The following is a 22,748-nucleotide window of genomic DNA, read 5'->3' as shown; positions in this document are numbered from 1 at the left end:
CCTTCTCTTTTCCCCTCTTCCACTTTCCTCTGGCACCTTCATTTCCCTGCCTTTCTGCCCACTACAGCAAACAAGCTGCAGGCTACCCCAAAGCCCATGTATTTACACCGCACCTGTGCTCAGTGCCGGTCCTTAGCACAACTTCTCCCTAAGGTGTTAACACTTACACCATGTATAAAAGCTCAGATTTGTCATGTTTAATGTCTCAAGTCTTTGCTTTTACCAGCTGCCATTGGCCGTGGTTCCCTGGAGGAGAGTATAAGAAAGAGTATCAGGTGTTCCTCAAGTCCTCTAAAACAGTACTAGGAAGTGCTTATAGGGCTGAAGCACAATATAAGAACCTATATAGACTAAGCAAAGCATGGACGCATACTCAGCAGCAGCAGTAGTATGCATTTCGTCCTCCACATACAAGGCTGAGGAACTTGGTTTACTCTCACACCGTCCATGCAATGTTCATTACAGGTGGTGATGAGGTGACACACGAGAGTGTTGCATAGAAGATTTCTGTGGTACTCTAATTACCTTAAATATTTTGGAGCTGGTTAAATCTTTGGGGTAAACAGCGCACATTAAAAAACACTAATTGCATCATATAAATTTTAAATACGTTGTAATTCAAAAATAGGTTAGTTATTAGCATATCTAAATTATGCACTTTTATGAACTCTAAGTGGATAATATGAATTTTAATTAGGGCATTTTTTTTCTGTAATAAAAGGGAAAATACTTTCAAAAGGATGCAACTTTTCACTTATTTGTTTCCTTCATTCTGATTCCTCTGCTAAATAATGAACTATATTAGAAAAATGCTTTATTACATACTTGCCCAAGAGACCCGAATGGCTCAATAGGAACTGCTTGTTCTTTCAAAGAATGGCCAAGTCAAGTTAATTAAACTCCAGGCTAAACTAGCTCATCTAGGTCAACTCCAGCTGAATTTCTTCTCAGAAGAGAAAGTTCATTAACTCTACTCATTCATCAATAACTTCCCATAAATATCATTACTTACACAATGACATTATGCTGTTCCTTAAAAGTGCTATGAAGAATATGAGTGCAGGTCCATCTGACAGGTCCCGCTGCTTGATCTCCATGCTGATTGTGAGAAAAAAAACTACACAGTATCTTTTAAGTTGCCTGCATGATGCAAGTGGGCAGAGCAGAGCAAAGCCTCTGGGAGGCTGAAATGAAATAAGCAGTGACTCGAGCTCTGATCTCATGTGAGGTGAGAGCAACATCATTTAGCACGGATGCTTTTCCACTCCTTTTGATTCCCTCCTGGGAAATAATGATTATTGGAACTCCTGACTGCCCTGCTCCCAAATAATAATCTTTCAGAAGTAGGTGAAATACACAGCATACAACAGTTCAGAGAATTGTGTGCTGGGATGCAAATAGCTCCAAAAGTGGCTATGCCTAAGCTCTGAAATATTCCCATTCGTGCCTGTGCTGGGGTACGTCTTGACTACCAACTCCTGTAACATCCTTTCCTTTCTGCTCCTTACACCCTGGGAAGAAAGCTCGCTGTGTTAGCCAGAGGGAGTTCATCCAGGATGGATCCAGTTGGATGAGAAGATGTCCAGGGCTCCAAGTAATACCATAGCACAAACTCGCAGCACAGTGTAGCCAATTGTGTTTAAGCCAATATTTAAAGCTTTTTTTGAACAAGGCTTCTTAAATTTGTTGAGAAGTATTGCTAAGGGGCAAAATCATTCTCTGCTTTCAAACTAACTTACTAAAAGGCAAATTCACAAAACCACAACTGGGCTAAGGTAAGGCAGCGTCCATTCCTGCAAACTCTCACTTCATACAGCATAAAGTGAGTTCTCATACCTGAAATGGGGATGAACAACTTTATAAAGATAAAAATAGTGAACTTAATGATCAGGATGGCATTGGAGGTTTTGAGGAACCAGTCCTATGAGAGAGGAACTTCCAGAACACTGCCCCTTGTTTTACCACTTCTGATTTCTGAGCAATATATTCATATCCTTCTGCATCATTACTGTGATATAAATATCTCTTGAGTCAACCTGTGAGATTATCTGCTGTGAGGACATATGTGAGTGAATACAGCAGCTGCAAGTGTGAATGTTTTGACCAGGCTTAATCAAAAACAAACCAAAACAAAACAAAATGACACTTTGGATTTTGCCTTTACTATTTAAATTCAGGACCTGGGACAATATTCTGCATCAATGACAAAGCCCCTATTATCTTCTATCATGAAGAATCAAAGTGTTAAATTGTAGAAATTGTGTTAAGAATAGGGTAGATGAATCGCTATGTATTAGGACATGGTCAACATGGGCTATACATCTCTTTGTCTAAGCCTGATGCTGCAGAGTTTTTATCTTTTTAAAATCTAAAGTTCATAATACCCAAGTTAAGTCATTTCTGGTTAGAGAATTAGTTCCATAGGTGATTAATTGTGGCCTGAAAAGTCTTTCAGGAGAGAAGTACAGCACTCTGAGCAGGACAACAGTAAAGAACAGTGTATGAAGACCAAATATTTTTAGACCATATCATTGTCTTCTGATGTATTAATCAAAAATACCATCCTTCTAATCTGATGCTACTACATCATGGAGAATGGAGTGTCCCTGAGTTATTTTTTATAGATTTCATGCTTTTATTACTACTGTATGCTGTTGGTTCAATTCCTTTTTTTTTTTTACTCACACCAGAAAGAAAATTGGCCAGTCCTTGCAGCCTAATAAATGTAACTTCTTAGGTCATAATCACATGTCATTAGGGGAACTGTGTTGATTATGATTACATTGTCTTGCTGAGCATCTAAACATTTGTAGATAAGATCTTTAGATATTCCTATAATGTTTAAAATACAGTTAGTTAACCTTTTTTTTGTAATTAAAATGGGATGAGAATTAATTGTTGATTAATATACAGGTAGAAGGGAGAAATGCAGTTGGATGAAGCCGCAGTTCAACATAAAACATTGCTCTTAAACTAACTATATATTTTTCTAAAAGGAGTTGTGTCCTCAAACATCTACTAATGCATTCTATTCTCAGAGAATAACCAGTTATTGACATACAATGTAAGTAATTTGACAAAACAGCCTGGAGAAGGTGCAGGCCAGTTAAAACAATCTTTTCCCCTCTTAGCCATGCAGTCAAATCTCAGTCGTAAACTGCTGGAAAACTTCAATGGTGATAATACGTTCAACTTAATAAATTACTAGACTCATTCTTAGCAAAACTTGCCATTGACCTTCTCATTCACCTGTGTCGATATGCTTTCATTTAATACATCCTCATCCTGAGCACTGTTTTATTGTTGGCTTGATCCAAGGTCCCATGGATTTCTGGCTGAGGTTCTCAAAGCAGTTCCACTGAATTCAGCAAGAAAGATTGCAGAGCCAGGATATCAGAATCAGGCCACAGAAAGAATAACAGTGAAGTTAGCAAAACTAGGGATAAAAGTAACTCCTTAGAAATTAAAATATTAGAGCTATGGTGTCATTCTGTAATCTCGCTACAGATAGTTGTAAGAAATTGTCTATAACTTGGTAACATGATATGTTATGCTCTCGGATGTGTGCTCACCATGTTCCTTGAAGGGTACTATTTTTAGAAGACGATGGCACATATTGTACAAGGACCACCCTGAGCAGCAAGCAATAGCTGGCAGCAGGTGAGACTCATGCTTAGAAAAGCCATCTGTTCTGTAACCTGCATCAGCACTCACCAAGCAGCATCCTTCTGACTCTGCAGGCAAAAGCGTGTGAGGTCCAATCCTTCACCAGCACACCTCTCCATGGAGAAGCTGTGAATGCCTTACCATCCACTTGTTCAATGATATCAGATTGCTCTTACAACCTCACCAGTGTTTCATTGTTCTTTTAGTTCTCCGAAGGATGAAAATAGACTAAAGGTGTTGGTAAAAAACTGATGCAATTTCACTCACATTAATTTACTGAGACTGATAGGAATTCTTGACTCGAGAAGTAACTTTCATTGAGGATTCATTTCAAACAGAGAGCTGCAGAATACAAACGAGATGGTGAGAAAGGATAATGAACGTTTGCACCATCTCTGATATCAGAATGATGTAGGATCATACCTACGTGTCAGGTCATACCTTGGAAACTGTGAGTTGCTAATTTGGTTTCATCTATTATTCACCAGTAACAACAATTGTATATGACAGTGGTAAGCATCTTGATTGAAACTAATTATTTAAACTCAGGAATGTTTGAAGAACCCATGTTCACCAATTATCAAGATCATTCAAGATAAAAGGAGTCCTGTACATGATTAATTTGATTCATGAACTAATTAGCAAACATACTTACACCATCTCTAAAAATCTATTGTGTGTTCAAAGAATAAGAGCAGTAATTTGGAGGTTGTTACTGTACTCTACGTGGATAACAAAGACATTGAATCCTGCTGTTGGATCAAAAATCAGGGCAACCCTGTATATGGAGAAGCAAAGTCACCATAATAATAAACATCTCCCAGAGATTTCATAACATTTGATCAGATAAATAGATGTGTGTTACAATCCAACAGCATGACAATTACTGGAACACAGCAAAGCTGTCACTTCAATATTGCTGGATCATTTTGAAGCCCTGAAGCTGGTGTTGTCTCTATCCATTCTTTTTCTTTACCTTCTTTGCTGCAAAAACCACATGAAATCACCACAGTTACACCATATTCCTGTCTCCGTGCTGTATTACAAATGTCAAAAAGGAAATCTGAAGTTTATCAAGGACACTACTCAAAGCCAAGATGTAAAAATTGGATTATGTTATACAGGCATGAACCACAGAAAGCCACGTCACATAGCTTTAGGGAGTGTAACATTTACAACTCGGGAAAAGAGATCTTAGAGTCATCAGTGACAGGTCTCAGAAATCATTAGATCTGTGTGCAGCAACAGCTGAAGTAAGACAGAACAGTGAGCAATGTAAGGAAGGATATTGAGATGAAAACGGGTACTATATAAAATTTTGGGATGCCCATATCTTGCTTATGGTGTGTAGTTCTGGTTTCCACATCTCAAGAAAGACAGAGTGGAATTAAAGAAACTACAGAGAAGGGCATCTGAAATGATTAAGCAGCTGCCTTATGAGGAGAGACAAGAAATGCTGAAACTTCAATTTGCCAAGGGGAAGACTGAAGAGTGATATGGTCAGGATTTACAAAAACCATGAAGAGTAGAATAATCCAGGCTGGAAGTTCAACTGTATAGAAGACCTCAGGGGGTCATCTTCTGACTTCAGGAAGTCATCTAGTCTTATGTCCTACTCAAAACAGGGCAACTTCAAATTTATAAGGTTGTAGATTAGGTGAGTGTGGAACTGGCATTCATCAAGTGCGGTAATATTACAAATAGGGAGCACCGAAACTGATTTGCAGTAAGTTTAAAACAGAGAAAAGAGAGTCCTTTTTAAAAAGAAAGTAATGAGAATTTCTGTTAAGATGAGTTATGGAGGCTGGTAATTTAAGCATGTTCAAAAAGCTGTCAGACAAATTCATGGACAATAGATGCATAGGTAAATTGCAAAAGCTATATGCAGTGATGGACCCTGTAACATCCCTAATCTAATTTTGGGAGACAGCAAAGGTGATAGCCTGCAGAGAGTGGGGATGCTCACGCTGTCTTCCCAAACAGCATCTCCGACAGCTACTCTTGGGAACAGGATAGATGGAGCACCGGAGTCACATTATAGGTAATTCCTTATGTTCCCATGCTCTCTTGAACAGCTGAACAGCTCTGCTGAAGAGCTTATGTGCAAAACACAGTCAGAAATCCTTTTTTTTTTTTTTGCCTGCCATGGCCTATATATGTCTGAATCACTATTTATCCTAGAGCTTTAGAAACAGAAAAGGCTCGCATGGGACTGTATCATCATAGGTCCATGTCCTTTCCCTGCATTGTTCAGGGCACCAAAACCCATGAGGCTGAGATGATGCCATACTGTGTTCTCCATTGCAGGATGTGCAATGTCTCCCTGTCTTACGTAAGTTATGAAAGGACAGTGGATTCATCCCAGCTTTGCTATTTCTGTAACACGCTGAAGTACCTGGCAGATTCTAATCCTAAATGAAAAGTGAATGACTCTCCTGCAAAGATTGCCATTTCCTGTTATTTTGAAAATAATATCTTGAAAATGAATTTTTCTCAATACTGTGAGATCTGAAGACTTCAGCTTACATATATAAAACAGATCTGCTCATTTTGGATACAGCCTGGTCCACACTTCAACTGCCTTTTGGATATGCATTGACTTGCACCTTGATCGATAAGATTAAAGAGCCTGTTACTTGCCTTCTTGCATAAAAATATTTTAAAAGCTGTGATGAATGTTGTCATGGTTTAACCCCAGCCAGCAACTAAGCACCATGCAGCCGCTCACTCACTCCCCCCACATCCAGTGGGATGGGGGAGAAAATCAGGAAAAGAAGTAAAACTCGTGGGTTGAGATAAGAACGGTTTAATAGAACAGAAAAGAAGAAACTAATAATGATAATGATAACACTAATAAAATGACAGCAGTAGTAATAAAAGGATTGAAATGTACAAATGATGCACAGGGCAATTGCTCACCACCCGCCGACCGACACCCAGCCAGTCCCCGAGCGGCGAATCCCTGCCCCCCCCTTCCCAGTTCCTAAACTAGATGGGACGTCCCATGGTATGGAATACACCGTTGGCCAGTTTGGGTCAGGTGCCCTGGCTGGGCATGAGAAGCTGAAAAATCCTTGACTATAGTCTAAACACTACTGAGCAACAACTGGAAATATCAGTGTTATCAACATTCTTCACATACCTAACTCAAAACATAGCACTGTACCAGCTACTAGGAAGACAGTTAACTCTATCCCAGCTGAAACCAGGACAATGTTCTGCGTCTCAAACTAAAAATGATATCTCTCCTACATGTGGATAAACAATTTCCTAGGCAACTCACAAAAAGTATTACATACAGGTATTACTGAAGGCTTTTGATTTCTTTAGGACTTAATGCTTGCTTTCTTTTAAGTAGTGAAAACATATTTCATTTACATAAAGGGAAAAAAAACAACTAAAGGATAAATCTTGCAGAAATTCTCAATACTGCAATGGAATTTTTTATGCAGTTTTTCTCCCAAATTGTGTTAGATGAGTTAAAGACCACCGTACTTTGTGTGTGTCAGAGAGTACTGCTTAATATAATGAATATAATCATTACAGTTAAAATAGATATCTAATTACTAAGGAATATTTTTATGATGAGAAGCTAAGTTGAATTACTGGCTAATAAAACAGCGCTTGTGTGTTTGTCCAGGGGAGCTTACACCTACTGCTTAGCAATGTCTCGATGCATATCTTCAAAGTCATCGCTGGACACATATGCTCTTCAGAACAGAAAATATATGGGCATTCCCTGAACATTAGGATCTGCCCTTTCCCTTTTCTCCCCTTGACTTGTTCTGCCTGTCTCACTGGAGGAGAGAAGCCCACTCCCGTTGCTTACATTAGTTTGCGTTTGGGTTGCCGGTGACCTACTTTCAACAGATGGAGCGAGAACAGTCCATTCTTATCCTGGAGGTTAGTACTGCTCTCTGAAGTAAACACTTTGCATTTAAATCCTGCAAGTTCTCCATCTCAGACAGGCCTAAAATGGAGGTCTCACATTCCGGTAAGTGCTTTCCACAGCAGGCTGCACAACCGCGAGGTGGCTTTCAGCACCTTACAGGTATCTGTGGAAGTTCCAGCAGTGAACCCCACTTTCACGTAAGCACCTTCTGCCAGGCTGTCGGTCTGTGTCCGAGCCTGGCAGACAGCTGGGTGTCTGGCCACAGTCCTCCATCCTGCAATGCCTGTCGGCTGGTTTAGCTTCAGTACCTACCTCAGCGGTACGAATTCTGCTCCCAGAGCCCTTAGCTGTCAAGTCTGCAGACTTCCCTGCAATAATGCGTACATCTCTTTTTTAATATATCTCATGGGCTTTGTTGGCTTAAGTTGCCCTCTAAAACATCAGAATAACATTAGGTTCCTATCCCTTAGGTTAACTACATTAAAGATAGTGAGAAATGCAGCCATTCTGGTCCATTCTTGCATGGTGATGTACGTCCTCAAGATGGCCAGACTGTCTGTCCCTTCCTTTTTTTGTGCAAAGGAGCTAGCCTACCAAAAACCCCCCTTGGTCCAGCTAAGCTGTGAGGCGTAATCAGCCACTTCAGTGAAAGAAAGAGGAGCCCATTTTCTGCAGAAAAGCTTTCACAGATTGAGCGAGAGGATATGCTTTTCTCAGTGCTAAGCCAGCCTGCTCCAGCATGCTTTTAGCAAGCCCTGTGCTGCTGAAGGTGCCCTCTGGAATTCTGTCATGGTTTAAATCCTATTTCACATCCTGTTCAGTGACAGTCTTTTGGGGCCAGCATAATGCTGTGAGGTTGTTGGTTGGGGTTTTTTTCCCCTATGATATCCATGTTTTGAGTCCTCTTTTTATTCTTTTGGCTCAGCCTTGCAAAGCCATAGTGTGCACTTTTATAGCTATGCAGATGTTACTTGATCTAATCTCCTCTTCTGCCTCCTACACTGCAGTTTCTACTTTGACCAACTGTTCTTATTCAGTAATGTGTATCCTACAGTTCTATGAAGCACAAGCTGAACAAAACTGAAGTAGTACCTATAAGATGGTGTGGCTGTTCACTGAGTGCTGCTTCTGTGGTGGTCTTCTTCTGACCCTCTTTACCATCTACCTAGGACTTGGGGAAGAATGACAAAGCTTCTCATAATTTGCTAAAACTGTCATCTGAGAACCCATTGACATTTATTTATTTGGTTTTTTTAATGTTCCAGTGGAAAAAGGGGACATATTGTGGCCAACTCTGGCTGCAATCCCCTTTGGCTTCTGTTCTCTTTGATCTCTGTCCCGACACAAAAGGTCACTCATTAAATATCAGAACTACTGAAGCTTTTTCTTCTCTCGAGATAGGCAGAAGTATATGCACTTGAGGATCCTGTGGTTTTTACCATATCACAGATGTTTTTTCTTCTAGAAGCTCTGTTTGCACTCTTGATATTTCTAGTCAGTAACTACTTATTCTGCAAACTTTCCTGTGAATTACAGTGGAAACAGTTCTGGAGTTTGGTACCAACAAAGGTGAGGATAGAGAACACCTACCTCTGTTTTTAAGGACAGCTCTCAGGGAAAGTCTTGAGATGGCTCTTATTTACTGGACTGCCTGAAAACAGCCCAGGAACCTACACAGCAGGATTACCACCTTCCTTAGGTTTTAGCCAGTTCATGTAACTGATGAAAAAGTAAAATAAAAGCAACCTTTTCCTCGCATTCCTCACATGCCACATTTGTACTTCTCTGCAAGCACAGCCAGCTGAGGTGTCAGAGCTCTGCCGAGCTCTGGGAGCACCAGCAGCCTCCCATGCTCAGCACAGACATGTGCTTCAAGAGGCCAGCCCAGCCTGCACAAACCCTCCCGCGCATCCCGCCGTACCTGTTTCTCCCACGGACTGGAGAGGGAGAGAAGATGACTACAGACTAGGCCCCGAAGGGCCCAAAATTAGGTGAAGGGAATCCGCACTTTAAAGTTCAGAACGATATTTACAAGGAGCTCTTGAACTCAGCCTTAATTTGCAATTCGGGGGCTACATTCATCTGCAAGTGTGTGACTGAAATTTACTTGGCAGATAAGTCTGCTTGAACAACCTACATTTCATAGCAGACCTAAGGAAAAGAAGAAAAACTTTTCCTCTGGACAGCCCATCTCTAGGCAAAAAACAAACAAACAAAAAAACCCACCTCTTTTCAAAAGAGGCTTATAAAAACATAAAATGTTTATTGATATGTTGCAAAATGAACAGCATGTTTACTGCATTAGCCACATAAATGGTGTTAGAAATCATTCTCGAAAGTTAGCCACAGAACAGACAATAAAAGGAAACATGAAAAAAGAGTTAAGCAAGCCCAGTTGCTGCTTGTGTATTGTTCCTTTTAGGCCCAGCCATTAATTAACAGTAGATATGAAACAGTCTCTGCAAATATGTTCCTGCAGAATTTTAAAATGAATAATAGCTTCTGCACTGGGGCAGGCTACGAAATCTTCTTATGGAAACTTCAGCTGATTTTAAAGCCTTTCTGAATTATCACTGGATTCTCTCTCATGACCAAGGCCATATGTTAAAGAGGTAAAAACTGGCTCCTGGTCTTTGCTACACTGAGTTCTTGCCAGTCTGAGCAGGTAGATTGCCTCCAAGGATGTCAATACCCTCCGGTATTGCTTATAACACAACTAACAGCAGCCCAAAGGCTGCGGTGAATTACTACAGGGCTCAGAGGCAATGTAACCACTTCAACTCAGAAAGACACATTTTCCTGCAGCAGAGATACAGTGTGTATGAGAGACCGGGTGCCTCCACCTGCTAAAAACTGAGAGTCCGGGGGTGGGCAAGGAGAGCGAAGGAGAGAAAGGTGTTTCCTCAAACCATCCCTTAGCTTTGTTGCAAAAGATCGTAAGAAGAGAATTCATTGCTGTAAAACAGCTGGGTAACAAGAATCTTATTCTTTGTTTAGTGGAGTGAAATTTAGGAGCCCAAAGGCAAATGAGAAAGATAACATCTATCTTCTTCAGAAGCTGCAATTTCTGTAACCAGGAAAAAGCACTCCACAACTCTCTAGCATGGGGAGCCAAGACATTCAAACCAGCCAGAGCTTTGAAGGGATTTGCTGTTCTTTTTAAGTGAGCACCAAAATACCAAGAGAGCTATGAATTGCTAGTCATGATTTATGATTTTTTAAAGAGAGAAAACTAAAGTGGGACAGCCTTAAAAAAAAAAAAAAAAAAAAAAAAAAAGATTGAAAATAAATCTCTTCCCTGTCTGCTATGTCCTTGAAAGTTGTGTCTGTTTCTCCAGTCTTATTTTGAGTCCAGCAATTTTTGGAGGCTTCCTGAGCTGCAACAAATTTGACACAGTCCTTTCTGCAGCCTTTGGAAAATCCCTGTGGTATAGCTATGGCCACTCCCAGATCTTCTCAGCAGTTTCCTGGTCTCTGTGCTTCAGTCTATTTTCTCCTATGGTCCACCCCATCTTCCCACCCCACACTGAACATCAGAAGTTATTTGTTCCCTCTGCAGGGCAGAGATACAAACTCTTGTTCAGCAAGGACAACCCTGACACTGCAAAAACTGGCAATCTCTTCCCAGTTTTTTCTCAGGATCTCTGTCTCCTCACCTCACGCTCTACAAGCTTTTCCATGCAGATGTCTGGGTTCATGCCACCTAATCAAAATGCACATGCAGCAAAGAGAGATTTCCAAAGTCATCAGATCTTATGTGGTGTGAAATGTCATCTTGAAGTACTTTTTCCTTCCCACTGACTATAGAGGGAGACACAGATAACTACACTTCTAACGTAAGTAGTGCATTGCTGTGTCTAACATTAGATGAGATTAATTTGGGCCATATTACTTAAGTATTCCATAAAGACATCTCAGCACAAACATTAGTTGCGTTCTGTGCCACATCAACTACTCATCCTTTAACCAGCTGTTTTCAGAGTTGGGGAGATCCTTCTGGGTACCTTTATTCTCTCAGAGGTTTAAGTACAGGCACAGCATTACATATCTGGGTTTTTGCAGCATATGGCTTTGATTTGCACATCTTACACATATCTTTCAGAAATCCTGTCTAAGCTTGAATACCGACGTGTGAGGAATGTGGTAATTTAAGGGTACATATACAAGAACAACGAACTGTGGTGGCACCTGTCACTCGTCCTTTTGACCCATGCTACAAGAGTTAGTCCTCAGACGATGCAGAAGTACTGTTGAATGAAGGCTCACTACACAGATAACATTATGGCACCATCAGAAATACAGGTACTTACTTTGGTCTGATGGGTACTGCTAGTGATAGAAATTGTGTCTAACCCCTCACCAAGTAAATTCACTCTCCCTCAGGAACAAAGTGTCTTAAACTAAAGCCTGATGTTATCAGAGGAATCTCCAGCAAGGCCAGCTTTTTTAAGTCAGTAGGATACACCTGTAGGATAACCAGGATTAGTCTCAAAACGTTAAGTTCAACAAGAGTTTTAGGCATATGTCTGACGTAGACAAAAAATGTGCTTCCAACACTTACACCCCAGTGTAATTTTCCACTTTCAACTTCCCCAAGTACTGCTGGTGCCTATGTCTGTGCTATAATGATAGAAATTATTAATCATCATTCTGGATTCTCCCTGTCCTATTCCCCTGTGAAGCTTGGTCAATTGGGTTTTAAAATACTCCTCAGATTAAACTTCCTGCAAAAGATCATGATGATTGACCTTCCAGGATCACATGTGTCCATTTTACCCAATTGTCAGAGCACTTACCTGGCAGGTAGGTTTTTATTCCTTTTCTCCCTGCTGGTTTCAAAGCAGAGACTTGGCCACACACACCAGAACAGGCTTCTAATTCTCCAAATTCTTGTTTTTCTGAGAAAATTTCTCTGCATCTTTCATTTTGACATTATTTCACTAATGTTTCCCCTATGAACTCCCTAACCACTAGCTGTATACAGATTTTGCTTGGGGGAAGGTTTGATTTTGTGTTTGTTGTTGTTGGGGTTTTTTTTCCCCCTGCTTTGAACATTGAACTCCAGAAGAATTTTAAACAGCAGCACTAAACAATTCTGGCAAATTTTCACTCATTTTGTTGCTTTTATTTTGCCTAGACTTTTCCCTGTAGATATCGAACATTGGATGCTATATATCAAGGTTTCCACAGAGCAGAACACCCAAGAGTTAAGCATTTCAGCACTGAGCCTTGTAATGCTGAAGTTCCTTTGCAGATTTACCTTCAGGCACACTGTGAACTCGAGTCCCCTATAGCCTTTTATAAAAGGCTATAAAGGAAATGTAGTTTGTGAGATTCTGATAAACAAGAAAAGCTGTGTACTAAAATCTGAGCCATGTTGAAATGTGAGCCTCTGGGAATACCATTAAAAAATAAATCTAAGACAAAACCCAAAGAGTTCTATAATGCTAAGATATACATTCTCTTAACACAAATAAAACTTGTTTTTCAAAACTCTGAATGTGTTTTCTCTTGGTCCTGGTCTTCAGTAAGTAACACCTGAGAAAGCAATACCACAAAAATCAGGTGGTCTCTGAAGAGCTAGAAATGTATAGGTATTGGTACTCTGTTCTAGACAGTCGTGTCTTTAATTATACCTCCTCTAACAATTCTTTAGAGATAACAATAAAGAAAAAAAAATTCCAGCAAGCTCTGTGATGAGATATAACAGATGGGACTGCATAACGATTTTAGCTGATGCTACACAAATGCACTGCTCCCTGCTTCTTCTGAGCAAGGAACCCATGCTGTTGTGCAGCTTTGCTGATTTGGCTTCCAGGTGGAAGCGAGGATACGTTCCTTCCTCAGAAGAAATCCCAGCCGCTATCATTTCAAAACAAAACACTCATTAGTAAGCAGGTTCTGAAAATCTCTTTGCACTGAGTTTTGGTGACTTTCCAAAAGACATTCCCAAAACTTTGAGCATTTCCTTGTTTGCCTACTCTGAACAAAACAGCAATACATTTTACTTGCAGACAGCACTGGCCAGACAGACAATGCACAAGCCAATGTACAGCCAAAATGTCCCTCTGACCCCACTCAATTTTTATCAGCATGACAGCTCATGGGGAACACACTCATTCAGATACAGAGGAGAGGTAGAACAAGGGGTCATGATCTGGAGGCTTCCCCCTACCCTGCCTGTGCGGTCCTTCATCCCTGTGAAGGACTCTATTCTATTAATAATTTTTCCTATTAAAAAAATGAATCAAACTAAAATCTTTCCAGCTTGCCTCCCTCCCTCCATTTTCTTGGATCCCAAATTTTTGCATTTTTTTTAAGTGCATCAAGAATGATCATTCATTCAAGATATACGTTGCTTTTATTGCATTAAAAGCTATACTTTAGGACTTGGAAGTAAATATTTTGAACTAAAATGGAGGATTCAAAGTGAGTATTCCAGTGCTTGTTTCTCGTCCCATTTCCTTTGATGTGGTCCAGGAATAACTCAAGGGGAGTGGAGTTGCATTTTACCAAAGTTAGCATAAAAAAGGTCAGAGTCAGAAGGTCTGCAATGAATATATTGGTGCTTAATGTAGCTAGCAGAAAATGTGCAATGAATTCAGGCTATTATAGCAGAAAGGCTTCTGATGACTGTAGATTGTTTGTAATAGAGAAGCTATCAGAAGTTTGTGCCATATGCTTTAAAAGTGTCGGTCCTTCCTTAGCCTCTACTTCTGTTCCAACTGCTTCTCCCATCACACAGGTGTCCTGATCTCAACACACTTGGCAGTCAAATAGATACAATTATGTACCACAAACTCTGTGTTGCAAGTGGGATGTTCTGGTAATAACATCAGACGTGAGAAAATACAGCACAGCCACAAGGCTAGAGGGACACAGCAGGCTTCAAACCCTTTGGAACAAAACAAACCGTATTATTTCCATGAGCTGAACTTAAAGGAACTTAAATAAGACAACTCTTAATAGAATAATTACTTCCACATATCTCTGATTTGTAAGTTGACAATATATTTTCTTTAACAAAAGTCTGTTTCTCCAGGTTTTTACTGTCATACGTACCTGACATCAAAGGCAGAAGCTGACCTTTAGATATTGACTGAGGTGACAGTGTAGGAATGGGCTGTGAAGAGACATTAATGAGGATCTTCATTATTTCTTCTGCTACACAGGGTAGGGCAGCCACGCAGAAATCATTCTGCAAAATGTTGATTACCAATGGCATTGAACAAGCTCATACGTATCAAAGATAATTCTCGTATCCCAGATGAAGCTTTTATTAATAGCTGCTATAAAGACCTTGAGGTGTTTTGGGTTTTTTTCTTTGCCAGGTAACTTCTCTTGAGAGAGAATAAACATGAACTCAGCAGTGCCAGTTACCTAGCTGGGATTGAACTCTTAGTTACAGCCAGGTCTTTTCACTTTGCTGCAATAAGGTGGGGGTATCATACCTGCCTTAGGTCCCTTTATACAGCCAGAGGTATTAAAGGCACCACAGAGTGAATGTGAATCCAGCCTTTTTTAATCAGTGCGTTCCTTCTCACAGAACCGACATATTTAAAACAACTCTGACACACTTTGCTATGCTTGCCTCTCCAAGTGCCCTCCTTTTCCCCTTCACCTGTAAACTTCCTAAATGCACTATGAATACCTGCTGCCTTTTTTATTTCTGTTTCATCTTAGTGTCTCCCCAATTAATTTTATTCCAATAACATTTAAATCAAATTATTGTTGTCAATAGAAGCTGCCTAAATATCTGTTTCTGAGGGAAGGTATGAGGTAGGTGTCTAAGCTTCCATTATAGACAATGAATTGAATTATTACAGTCAGTGGAGCCTAGAGATAAATTCAGCTGACAAGAAGCTTAATTCAGTTGACTACAATGTAGGTACTGAGTGATGTTTTAGATGCTCTAAGGAACGTGAGACACACTGTCATTAGGCTGTCAGATATGACAAAGTATCTACAAGACACCACCTTTATCCTTGAGCAGTAGATGGAGACCAGATAAGATACTACAGAGCATCTCAGATAGCCCTAGATGCCAACATCTAGGCACCTGTATCCTGCCCTGGGTGTCTATTTCACTGTGAAATATGTTCTTTAAGCTATATTTAGACTCGCATTGCAGCTTTTTTGTTTTCTTTTAGGAAAAAAAGCTATAACTGTTATCCTAATTTATCTTACAAATTTTGAAACTAGGAAGGCCTTCACATTAGTAAAGTCAAGAGCTGACTGAAGGGGGCAGGAAGAAAAGTCTTTGCCAGGATAAGCACTAGAGACAGTTGTCTTGTATCAGTTATTCAGAATAAGATGAAGGAGAAAAGGCTTAATGTTGGAGATAAATGCAAACTCTGGGCAGATCTGTTCTGACTAACATAGGACCATGGAGCACAGAACCAGTCTACATGTCATCTGCTAAACAAAGCTGCCCCAGGACATGTTCCCTGGTCCTTTACCTTACTGGTATAGCATGATCATACCCATACATTATCTTACCATTTATGGCAAGGTAACTACATCCAAACTGTGGAGAATAGCTCCTGTCCTGTGTTACTTCCCAAATGGTGCTTAAAATTGTGTGACTTGCTAGTTGCCTGCCTGTCAAAACCAATCAGACCCTAACAGTTTAAACGCGATCAAGTTCCTTTGTTTAACCACATAGTGCTGACATCCAAGGAATAACAGGAACACACAGAGATGACAAAAGCATTGCAAAGAAACCAAGTGAATTTTTTGCATCAGTTTTTGCTGTAGAAGAAATGGGGTAGATTCCCACATGAGAACCCTTGTGGGGGATGGAGGGACTGAGCAGTGAATTTCTCTGAAATGGAAGGAACAGAGGAAGTGAGCATGGTACACGTAGACCAAATGAACTCCAATAATTCACCAAAAGCAGAGAAAAGTATTCAAAAAGATCTGAAGGACAGAACAGCTGAACTACTAACAGCAGTGTGTAACCTCTCACCTAAAACTTCCTTGATACCTGAGGAATGAAGGCAAGCAAACATGACGCCAATCTTTAGAAGAAATTTCTGGGAAGGTCAGGAGAACTCAGATAAGTAGTAGTAAAAGATGAGAGCTGAACAAGACAAAGCAGTAGAAGCTATTATAAAAAAACAGATGTGAAAAATAAGCTCTGAGAAGAGTCACCTGTAAAGGGGACACTTGCCTTGCAAACCTCTTGCAGTTCTTTGAATGAGCCAGCTGAGCTGGCACATGGATAGAGATGAATTATCTGAATTTCCCCAATCCTTTTGATAAAGTCTCTCACCAAAAGCTTCTGAAGAAATTAAGCAGTCACAACAGAAGTGAACATTTTCTAGCAGAAGAGAAAATGTGCTAGCTATTAATAAGGCTAAATAATTGGCTAAAAGATAAAGAGTTAAGGTTTCTGGAGAGAGGTCAACAGTAATAGAGGGCTGTGCTGTTTAATAGTTTTATTTTTAAAAATGGAAAAGCAAGTGAGCTGTGCCATGAAAAAGTTGCGTGATATTACGAAGTTATTCATGCTAGAAGAACAGGGTCTAAATGTGGAGAATTACATAGACCTTTACAAGATTCAGTACTCATGCAATTAAATGGCAAATGAAATTCAGTGTCATTTAACATAAAGCAATGCACATGGGGAAGAACAATCCTAGTTTCTCATTAAAAATTATGATCTCTGAGCTGAGCATTACTGCTTGGGAGTGAGACCTTGGGATCATGATAGATAGTTCCTTGAAAACATCAGCTCAGTAATAGTCAAAAAACCCTAAACCAAACTAAACAAAAAAAACCCCAACCTTCTCCCAACTGCTAAGAATTATTAGTAGAACCAAAAAAAAAAAAAAAAAAAGAGAACAAATATCATTATGCACTATACAAATCCATTATTCACTCATCAGGAACATTGTGTGCATTTCTGGTTTGTTTGTCTAAGGAAGGGCATATTCAAGCTTGAAAATATTTAGAAAAAGAAGAAAAGGATGATCAACCGTGTAGAAGAGTTTCCATATGTGGAATGATTGAGTAGGCTGGGGGTTTTCAAACCTGAAGAAGAGATTACCTAGGGGAGTATGACAGAGATGTACAAACCATACATGGCATAGAGACAGTGGAGATGAATTAGCTATTTACTATCTCTTCCTGTATGTGTTTAATCCCAAAAGGAACTCAGACTTTTGGACTGAAAGATTTTACAGTTTAGATCAGACTAAAGAGTTAATCAGTTTAAAAAGGATTGCCTAATATTCTTCATTTATTTTGCCTTTTTAGTTCTCAATTTTGCAGCACTTAGAAGATTTCCATTTTATTTTTGTGGAGAGATAAAATGGACATATAATTCTTTGCATATTTCTTTTATACAAAAATCCAATATTTGGGCACTAGGCATCATAAAATGTGCTACATTAAGCTTATATCATGCAGCATCCTTTTGTGTGATGGAGCCACACTGAATTATACAGGAAAATGGGAGTGACGAAGCATTATTACTAATAGATTATTATATCATTCTTCAGCTTTCCATACTTCTGAAATAATTCTAAAAGCAGAAATAAACCATGAAGGAACACTGTATTTGAGAAAGAAAAATATGGAAAAAATATGCAGCATGAGAAAAGAGGAAATAATATGTTGGTGACTGTGCACATGTGCCTTTGTGGATTGCTACAGCTATGTTATAGCTACGTTAGAGAGGTTCTGTTGCTCTATCTGTGATGCTCCAGGGTATAATAAATATTATAGGCAGAGCTAATAGTTTTTATTAGACCAACAGGTATGCTCAGAAAAAGCAGAAAAGCTTTCAGGCACACAAGCCCTACAGATATGAGAGAAGCAGATAGAAGTCTGCTTCCAGTGTTTTAATAAAGCATTGACTTCCTACAAGCTCTACCTGCTAAAACCTAGACTCAAGTCAGAGCTTCTGGAGCTCAGCAGATGTGCACAAATGCTCCAGGGAACAGATGATCAGTGTGGCTACCTCCAAAGCCAGCAGAAAATATGGAGGTAAAAAGAATGATGAATGGTTTCATGGAACGGAAGGAGAATCAAACAAAAATGTTTCCTGAATTCCGCCCATTCTAAACTCATCCCTTCCATACTCTTTTTTCTAGCAGAAGGCATCTTGCACTTTCCCATTAATCTCTCTGAGATTGTACTGAAGACACTCACTCACTGTTCTTTCAAATATGACTGTGATGGAGAGGACACAAGAAACCTGAACATTATCTTAAAGAAATTACACGGGGGGGGGGGGGGGGGGGCGGAACAACACAACCAAAAATGCAGACAGGGAAAGAAGGCAAAATAAAATGTATTTGTGCTCAAGAAGAGCTATACAACAGCTGGGGTTTTGTTAGAATGACAGTTGTAGCTGAGGATTTGTGGCTCACAAACAGATATCTGTGAAATCTTTTCAGAAAGAAACATTACTTGGTCCTTTTTATGTTCAATTTTATACATTTCTGCCACAGAACTAACTTTTTACTACTAAGAGTAGTCACAATATTCACACTTCTAAAGCTAATCCTTTGATTTGACATCAAATTTATGAATGCAAATGGCATACAAACATTGAAACTTATACAAAAAAAATGCTTGTCAAATACCAAGAGAAGTAAACAAGAACATCGTAATTCTAATAGGGTTTTTCAGCACAATTCTTTTTCATAGGATTGCCAGGTGGGATGATTCATTATGCCACGCTGACGGAAAGGGAAAGCATTACCCCTGACCTGAGGTACACACTGTAGGCACCATGTTTTCACTGTAGATAAGTTCTTACACTTCTCAGAGCATTAAACTGTTTAAATTAACCTTTGAAGTTTCTTTGCACATATTTGTCCATAAGCTGTTTAAGCTGCTACAGCTCAGTGCAACAATGGAATGCAGAACTGTAAACAACATATTTACTGTCAGCATTTCCCCTCCATCTAATCCTCTAGGGTTTTGTTACTTTCCATCCATGTGAATGACAAAGATTTAGCCCTTTCAGAATTACACTATTTTGTATAATAAAAGCCATGTAATAAAAAAGACAGCTATATTTATTGATTTTACTATTTTGATGCTTTCTTTTGAAGTGCAAAATTTTCATCATTCCAGATCAAGAAAATCTCACACCAAAATGGAAGCCTGAGCAATCCCATTCTTGGTATTTTGCACCTGTATTCTTGACTCATGAAGATGAAGATAGGATTTCTCCATATACATCTGTCTCCCTCTCCTGCGTCCTCCCTGTGAAAGAATAGTCCCCTCTCAGGACATGATATGGCTCAAAAAATGGTGTTTTGGGGAAAAATCTCTTTGTATTTTTGGCCATGGTTGACATGGCTCCCTATTATGACAGACTTATGTTGAAGTGATTCCCATCTAACTGCATGGTCTGCTACATGCCCCTTGCAAGAAGGGGTTTCCTTGCTTCACAAACATATGCATTAAAAACTTATGGGACTTTTTCCTATACTACCCATATTTTTTAATATGGGACATAGGATGTAAGGCTGAAATAGTCAATTCTCTTGCTACCCATTCCCTTCCTAGTTCTGCTTCTTACAAGCACAGAAATGTCTCTTGGGCATCCGTAGCGGTGGGCAAGAAGGACAGATCCCCCATCAGCTTTCCCTTCTCCAGGCTGAGCCAAGCCCACTCTCGCAGCAGTGGCTGATCCCCCAGATCACTGGTTTTCTTTTAGTAAACATCACCACAGGCCAGTGGCTAGCTGAAGTCTGGCATGGTCAGTCTACCACTGTTACAGATTCCTTTTGTGGATTGCTGCAGGGATCCTGGCATACTATTGTGATGGAGACATTAATGCTAGATGCTGCCCTAACACACGGAGTTCAATAGGACAGTGAAACTGTAAATGAAGACAGACTTCAAATGGGTTAGTCACTATGGAAAAGTAAGAATGTGCATACCATTTTTGATAAAAATTGAACTTCAGCAGCTTTAAATAACTTGTCTGAGGTCAGAGTGAACTGAATTATGAAATAAGGCTAGTGAAATGTCAACCCTAATTCGGGGTTGTCGTTAAAATAATAGTACCACAGATGAAAAATACATATTCAAAGAGTTCAGTGATAAATGCTAACCAGGGGAAACACATTTAGATACTATGATGTTTTGATGATACTATTTGGAGATGAGTCTTGAAGAACAGCTGCTTTCAGAATAATTTGCTTGATAATTAAGATCGTTTTACATAAGTATCATTAATGCCACAACAAAAGATAACACAGAAGATAAAGGGACTTCTTGCTATGAGGAATTTACAGACTAAGTGCTCAAATTAATTTCTAAGTCCCCTTTTTTCAGTTATGAATAAAATTAATATAGAAATAGTCAGTGAGCAAGGGCACTGTGTCGCAGTAGTTTAAAAGCGTTTCATTTTAGTTTGCATTTCAGAGCAGTCTAAGCAATTACATTAATAAAATGTTGTAAAAAATCTGAAATGGCATTTTGTGTTGTTCTGTAAATGTATGCTTTCGTATTTTATTTTATTTTATTTTAGGGTTATTTGGGAGAAGGGTCATCACTAAAATAATTTAATTACATGTTCTTGAATTCCATGGCATATTCTTCTCCTGGTTTTATAATTGCAAATTTGTGTATACAGCTCAGGAATACTTTTGTGAAAACTGAACCTGAAATATCTGCTTTGGTGCCCCGGAGTAGCTGATAACCAAACTGTTCCCTCAAGTGTCACATCTTCCTGAAAGCTTCTTCTGCACTGATGGATTATTTCATTCATTTGTTCATTCAAAAGATCAATGTTAATCTTCTTTCTCAAGGAGATGGGTAAAGAGATGAACATGGCTCTTGGCAGCCTTTTCAGTGCTGCCACTCTTGCTCATTTCTATACAAACACAGGTAAGACTTTGTTCACTGATGTCAGTATTACAAACACATCAACCCAGAAGCTTCCCTTGTTAAAATATTTTTATTTATATATAGATATATTCATTGAGAATAGAGGTGGGCTGTAGAAATAAATTTTGCTTCTGGATTACATCAGTCTATAGTGTAAGATCAAAGTCAGATCAGAGCTAGGCTGAGAATCAGACTGAAATTTCATGAGAGGCTCACATGAATTTTGAACCTTATATGAAAAAAAATTAATTCCTCTGGTATTCAGAGATTTTTATATTCAAGATTATTTCTTTTCCCTCTAAATCAAATTATAATAAAAGCATTCAAAGCATATTTAGATTTTTTTTGATTGAATTTGTTTCTCATTTTGAAAGGGAGAAATACACTCTTACCTTTAGGTGCTGTCTTTTTCTTTTATATTTACTTATTAAGGGGCATTTATGCCTATCTGTAAAAGAGTGCTCACTTTTCATATTGATTCCAGAATTGTTCCTGTATAAACAGGAATTGCCTCATCTCAACAGCCTAATCTTAAATACAATTTAAAATAGGTAGTATTAAAGAGGAGAAGGAGAAAGAGCAAGAACAAGAACTAGTGTGAACAGAAATATCTGGAGGGATACTGTATTTCCCTTTTAACCTGGCCAGACCCAGGTGTACACACTTTCCAATTACCTATAACAAACCATAGAAAGAAATCTGGCTTTCAGGCTCACTGGAAAAATTTGGTAGTCTCGGTATCCTTAACCACATACTTTGGAATACAGCTACAAACTCTGAGGGTAATTGGGTGTGAAAAGGCTGTCACTTCTAGCTGGAACGTGGGTCACTTTGGGATGTCACACTCCAGCACAGAGCTGGAGTGTTGGATTAGTGAACACTGACAGTTGTTACTTAACAACTAGAGTTTTATAATTGGGGGGGGGAAGCAACAAACCAACCACATGTTGGTGTCACATTATGTAAAGGAAACTCTTTAACCTCCAGTACCCACAAAGTGTTCCTATTCCATTTGATGCAATGGCTTTAACCTTTGCTAAAATGCAAAAGTGATTTGGTTCATATTCATTAAATCATGAATGCCCCACTAATGTGCTAAGCCCCTCGTGTGTTTCACTGTGTTGAATCTCTCCAGACTACACTGCCCTGACAACATACAGTTATTTTGTCCTGGTGCAGAGCAGTGACACCTCTTACAGAGCCACCGGGAGTCTCTGCTAATAAAAGGAACAGGGCTGGGACACGGGTGCGGGGACTCGATCATCCGTGCTGTTAAACTGTCAGGCTGCTCCCTCACCATTTCGGGCACCGTTCAGAAGTTAGCAGAGGCTGG

Source organism: Haliaeetus albicilla, chromosome 18, assembly GCF_947461875.1.
Source record: "Haliaeetus albicilla chromosome 18, bHalAlb1.1, whole genome shotgun sequence".
NCBI lineage: Eukaryota > Metazoa > Chordata > Aves > Accipitriformes > Accipitridae > Haliaeetus > Haliaeetus albicilla.
The sequence above is the reverse complement of the archived record's forward strand: the minus strand, read 5'-3'. Positions refer to the sequence as shown.